Raw genomic sequence first — 6846 nt, forward strand, 5'->3', positions numbered from 1 at the left:
TTTTTTGTTTTTTTTTTGTTTTTTTTTTTTTTAGCGCATGCTCTGATCATCAATAAGTCAAACTCCAATGGGAAAGATACAAGAAATGAATAAACTCTCTCAAATCACTGATGAATACATGAACCCCAACCCATGAGACAGCCTCTCAAACTAAAATCTCCGAATCAATGCCAAATGATGGGATGAATGGAGTGATATGACTGCCCTCTTTGCACTAAGATGTGAAGAATCATCAGCCCAAGGAAGAGAAGAGATAAAATGAAGCAAATAATGATAAAAGCAAGAAAGAGAATGGAAATGTGATGATAGCAAAATAGAACAAACGGGGTGATAAGGAGATGATGACAAGAATGAGAAGATAGGCCTATAAGTCTAAAGCTCATGAGACTTTCATAGCAAAGCATGCATATACACCAAAGGGTCCCAAACCGGGTATAGAAATGGTAATCAAGGCTATAAGAAAGAAATAAGGCTATAACATACCACGTGAGGCTCAATGGGCTAACAATGGTTTTTAATATATCAATAAAGGTGAAAATCCAAGTTTGTCTTAAATTTGGAGAACATAATCATACCCATAAAATCTGAAAATCTAGTAGGAACAAGATTTACTTGGCAAAAGCTTAACAACAAAATTGTTTCTTGGACAACTTGCTGGAGTTGTGTGCACGTTTTACTAAGTTTTACTAGATTTAGGATTCAGTTTGGGGGAGTGGCATAATGCATATTTTCCATAGACTAGCAGCCGCACTCGTTGTGGAGCACCCGACTTGCTACATAAAGACCTCAATAGCCCACTGCAAGAGAATAACAAAGGGGGTAAAAACGGTGAAACAATTTCTTCAGTTAGCATCTATTTGAGAAAAGAACTACATTTTCCTTTCTTAGTCTGTATGCAATATTGTAACAAAGTCAGGTGGCAGAGATTCCATGAATAGATGATATGCCCTCCATCTTGAGGAACTTCAATTCATGTTTTAGTTTTTTCTTCTCTTCATTTGACATTCCCTTCCCGAAAGCTGATTTACTGCAAAACACATAATTTGTTAATATTTCTAAAGCACTATAGCAACCAAGAAAAAAAAAACATGTTTCAATGTTTTGCCTCAAGAGGAAATGAAGGAAAGGTATACCAATTAAAGATAGGACCTTCTTCCTTAAAACACTATCCTAGAGCTTGATTTGAGGGCTTTTGACAAATGTAGGGTTTGTTTGAAGCCATGCAGTTGTTTGTCAAGTTAAATGAGGATAAGACTACATCTCTAAGAGATGAGTCAACATTCCAAAACCAAGGCCATATTCAAGCATCTAGGTTTCAATCTATTCTAAAACATGATATAATCCTAAGCCGACTGCACTCATGTTGAATTCAAGACCAAATTCATATTCCATTCCATCCTATTCACACCTCACACCTTATAATCACCTCAGGGGCTGAAAATAGGATGAGATAGCAGCCTAGTAAGGGAAAATAAAACAAGAAGGAAGATCAAATGAAAGTTCGAAAGAGAAATCAAAATAGCGAATATCATATTCACAACATATTAACCAAATTCATTTTCTCAAAACAGATATCATAAATCTTTCAAATATAACCTTTTCTTTTTTCTTAGTCATGGCTTGATTCCTTTACTTTTTTCCTTGTGTCAAATAAATTATGGTTAAAATATACCAACCAGTCTGAAAGATCTAAAGTTCGATAGTATTAAAAAGCCTCTAACTTAACCCTCTAATGGTTGGGGTACAATGCCTTAGAACCCCCAATAAGGGTGCATAGAATCAGCTGCATGTAGTAGATCCATAGCCACTTGGACCAAGAATGACTCTAAAGTGGTTGCTTGAATTCTATTTAATACAACACAAGTCATTCTCTACAAACTTTCACTAGACTCCACTCTTTCCAATGCCACACCTAATAAGATCATATCAACTATCCTAATGTAGGATAACCATAGAGTTGTAAGGAAGGGAACAAGGAATTAAGATTGTGACAATGGGAACAAAAAATTATAAAAAAACAAAAGGAAAAAAAAAGAAAAAGAAATATAGGTAAATCCTATGATATATAGATATGTTAACTTCAACTAAACTACTCGTGTCAAGTGTCAACATAATACCACATGGATGCACGTATGAGATTAGTGTTTGAAATGTTTATATTTGATTGAATACGATCATGCTGAAAGGTTGTATTTGGGAGAGAAGAGGTATCTCTTCATGGATTAGATTCGGGGAGGTTAGTTTACGGTGCCTACTGGAAGGAGTAGAAGCCTGTTGTAGAGAGATTGATAACCGAAGTTGGGTTCTTGGTTGGGAGGAGGGGGGAAGGAAGTATAGGCTGGAGCGACGTTTTAATGAGGCAAGAAGGTTCATTCTTTGCTCTGTCCGTGATCTTGAGTAAAAAAATTCAGCATTATCTTTCCGGAAGGGAATGAGCTGTTTAATGGTTGGAATCTTTTCATCGAGAGGTTGAGAGGTCTTGAAGTGGTCCTTGTAGGAGGCTTAAAGAAAACCAGAGTTCCAAAGGTTTCACTGAGGGTGAAGGGGGCCCGAAGGTTTTGTGGAGGGAAAAGGGGGTGGAGACAAAGTCCTACGCAAATGTTGTAAAGTCGAAATTGGGAAGAATAGGCGATTCAGTTTGGTTAGAGGTGGGGGAAAGAGAAGTGCGAAGAAGGTTAGATCAAATGAAGTAGTGTCTGGTGGGCTGGTGGGGTAATAATTTAGCACCATTACCTAAGTTGGATTTCATAAGGAGATGAACGCATCAACATTGGCTTTTAAAGGGGAATCCGAGTGTTGTTGTGTTAGGCAGAGGACTCTTTCTGTTTGAATTTGAGACGCCAAGTGACGTTGAGCGAGTTCTAGCTAGAGGCAAAAGAAGTGTTAAGGAGAATTTTCTTATTTTGGATAGATGAAACCCATAGGTGGGGTGTCTTTGCAAGGACTCCTTTGCTAATGAGGCTTGGGTGAGGGTGGTGGGGCTCCCGCTTCACTTATGGAGTCGTGAGGTGTTTAAAAGAATCGGTGATGGGTGTCGAGGTTTTGTTGCAATGGATGAAGATACTAATTCTTTGACTGAGCTACAGTGGGCTCAGATCTTGGTGAAGCGTGCGGTAAGGGTTTTACCTAACACTGCTCAGGTTGTTGTGGGCTCGGGGTGCTATTCCTTTCATTTGTGGTGGGAGACTCCACTTTGTTTAGCTGGGTGACGCAGTGTACTCTCCCAAGGCCGGTGTATGACCATTTTCCAATTCCGTTAGATGGAGGTGGAGTGAGGAGAGGTTCAATTCCTATTTGATTTGAAATTATGTGGTTGAAAGAGGAGGGGTTTAAGGAAATGCTGAAGGGCTGGTGGCAAGGTTTCAACTTTAGTGGGTCTTATAGCTTTATCCTGACAGAAAAATTAAAGGCTTTAAAAAACAATTCGAAGATCAAATTTTTTGCACTCGTTGTTCTCTATAATAAGGAGCATATAATGCACCATTTAATCAGAAAAAAATTGAAAATAAAATTTCTGAAAAATAGCAAAGTACCTCTCCTTGAAGTATTACAAACACCAACACCTTGACTTATATTTGTTCCCATTTTACCCTATTAAACAACAAGAAAATTGTCAGTACTTCATGGATGCAGGCAAAAGATTAAAAATGATGAGAACAGAGGATGCAAATATTTTGCCCTAATAACACCACTTTGGCATTTTACTGAACACATAATGTGGTGCAAGCAATATCAGAGAGTGGGAAGAAAGGGGAGGGGGGGGGCCATGTTGCGCTGTTGCGTGCTCAAATTTATGTCCCTTGAAGTTACCTTTGCTCAAGATTTGATAAATAAATGAATTACCAAAACCAACTTGGAATTGTTACTCAGTTACTCTTTGTTAGTTAAGCTTCACCATTTCCAATTGAGTAATTGTTGTCTTTTCCTTTAGCAGATTTCTGCCTCTTATACTTATTCCAATGCATGTTTCTCCTCCTACTAAACACCAATTCCTTCTTTCTTATAACAAACAGTAGTAGTTTATGCTACAAACTTAGGTGGTGTTTGTTTTTTTGACTTTTTGCTGAAAGTAATTTGTTTTCAGAATTTAGGTTGTTTGTTTTTCCATTTTTTCATAACTTATTATAAACTTTTTACTAAATAGAAAAAGCTAAAATACGTAGCTTTTTCTAAATGGAAAAAATAACATAGGTTTTTCTTTACTTTTTAATACTTAATAGAAATAAAATACTATAAAAATAAACAACTTAATATTTAACACTATTAAACGTTAAGGTTATATTTATAATTAAGTAAAAAAATAAACACCACCTTAGTGTGGCCTTGTGTTTTTCACTATCATCCCACTCGAATGGTGAAACTTGTTTTTTTATTTATAAAAAATTGATTTTTCTTTTTAAATTGAAATTGTCACTTATTTTAATAGGAAAAATAAATAAAGAAAAAATTGCATGACTCCTTATTTAGAAAAGACATATCTTAAAAAATTAAATATAAAATACAAAATATAAATAAATAAATAAAAATTAAATTTTAAAAAGGTATAAGTGGGTTGAAACATTCAAATGTAATTGAATCTAAATTTTAATGATACAATTTGACTCAAAATTAATGTAAAAATAAACTTGGGACAAATTTTGAGATATACAGTTAGTAATTCAATAATGTAAAGAAATATATTTTTCATTGCTTTTTAAATAGTATAGATTACGGTGGCAATGTATTTATAATTATATGAATTTATTAGAAGGAAAATAAAATGAATAAAGACTTCAAAAGAATCATATTGCAAACCTTACCAAACAACCGCCAAAATCAACAAATGCTGAAGAAGATAAGCAATTTAAATAACTTTTGACACACTTGAATTGCTCGGAACATTCCCTTTGTTGAACTACATAGATTTCCTCCTATAGATAAAAAAAGATAACAATTAAAAGAACATAAGTTAACAAAAATACTCTCTTCTCTTCAAAAAAAGAAAAAGTCATAATAGCGATACCTAAGGGAGACTTTTGTTCTCTTGGGTACTAGAAAATGTAAAACCTAAGATTCAAGAATTCTAACCTCCATTCTTCACCTACACTATCTTAGAACCCAATCAAATAGGCTCTGGACTGAGCTGAGCTTTACAAAACCAGTTAGGTAAGGTGGGTTTTTTTTTTCCTTTTGTTTTTCCAATTTTCAATGAACAAAAACATAAAACATGAGACTCAAATTTTCATTTTCCTTTTCATTTCCTCTGTTTTATCTTAAATCTATACATTACTAATTCAAAAGTTGGTAAAATCACACATCTTGTTGGGATTAGGGTCTCTCTCATGGTTCTACTAAAAAATTTGAAAACATAACATTGAATTCTGAGATAGCCATCAACAAAAATTTATTGTTGAAAACCAAATGATAAACATCAAACCATATTTACGTGCTACTAGTACCAACAGAATCACAGGAACCAACGTTAACCCTCTCATTCTCAGAATAAACGTCAAAACTTAAGCCTAATGTTTCAGAAACAGAGCATCCAATTAATATGTGAGAATATAAAATTTCTCATTATAGAAACAATGTAAAATGTACCACTCTTCAGATTTTTTTTGATCTCCTGCAACTCGACTTGAAGTTGCTTTCAATTTTCCCTGAATTTATGGAGATGAAAAGTTTGATCACGATTCAAAACAGAGGAAAAGAAAATGAGTTAGATAAGAATAAGAGTTTATATGTACCTTGACAACCACCATTTGGTTTTATACTTTTTCTTTTTCAGAATCTTCTGATGATCCAATACCCTACAAAGCAAAAGCCACATCCAAAGTTCAGGTAGTCAATTTCTGTCTTTCCTTGTTTTTTCTAGGCAACCAAATAGAAATTGGGGTTCCGGGGAAATAGTGACAAAAATTCTTTCTCTTAACTAAACAGTTTCCGTTAATGACCTACTGGGTGAACGATCCTAGTTGCGGAACAGTTTCCATTTATGATCTATTTGGTTGCTGAAAAATCAAAAGAAGGAAAAGAAAAAGAAAAAGAAAAAAAGGGAGCAGGAATCTTGGAAACACCTATTTGAAAGACGAGAATGTACTTACAAGTTTGTGATTTCCTAGAAACTGAAGGGCAGGAAAATCTGGATTTTCTCGGCAACCAAACGGAAAAAAGAAAAGTTAAAAAGACTGCAGAAAAAAAGGATAACAAGAATGGTGATCTCTTGTAGACAAGATGAGGGTGAAGAATGGTGAGCGTTGATTTGAAATGGTAGAAAAATCTCCTGTGATGTTCGCGGAAACCAGAAAAGAATAATGATGCATCTGTGATCTCTTGTTCCCTCAGAAAAAGGGATATCCAAAGGAAAATGGCGATTCCATCCTCGAATATGAAGATCCTGAAGCTCCAAAAATGGGTGTTTGATGATCCTTTCTCACTGACGGTGGACTGCAATGGTCGTGATGAATATTTCTCTCTGATGACAATGAACTCTAATGTCGGTGATGACTCTCTATAAACAAACCAGCGAGCTTCAATGGTGGTGAACTACTCCGGCAGTTATGAACTTGCCTTTTTCAATGAGAACTTGCACTCCTCCATAAAACACCCAAAAAGTGACTCCCTATGTCGGTGATGAACCCTCCTCCAAAAAATGCCCAAAAAGACTCTCTATATTGGTGATGAAGTCTCCTTTCCAAGAATACTAGAAAGAGTTTCTCCGTGGGTGATGAAGTCTCCTTTTTTCAGCCTCAAAAGTCTCTGGAACTACGGCTGTTACTCCATTCCCGGTGTGGTGTGCATGCTCCCTCAACAGAAAGATTCCTCTTCTGGAGACTTCCCCGAAAACGGCCTCACGAATGCCTGGCA

The 6846-nt window shown here is 35.5% G+C and overlaps 1 long non-coding RNA gene across 1 annotated transcript; it reads right to left on the bottom strand.

Annotated features, from left to right (window-relative positions):
• Window positions 1-591: 591 nt before the first annotated feature.
• Window positions 592-5802, bottom strand: LOC109124059 (uncharacterized). The gene is made up of 5 exons (XR_002031951.2): window positions 5727-5802; window positions 5581-5639; window positions 4800-4910; window positions 3534-3591; window positions 592-1027 (listed from the first exon to the last, which is right to left on the bottom strand). It is a non-coding gene; the product is annotated as an uncharacterized LOC109124059 (long non-coding RNA).
• Window positions 5803-6846: the final 1044 nt, after the last annotated feature.

The sequence above is a fragment of the Vitis vinifera genome, chromosome 15 (genome assembly GCF_030704535.1).
Source record: "Vitis vinifera cultivar Pinot Noir 40024 chromosome 15, ASM3070453v1".
NCBI lineage: Eukaryota > Viridiplantae > Streptophyta > Magnoliopsida > Vitales > Vitaceae > Vitis > Vitis vinifera.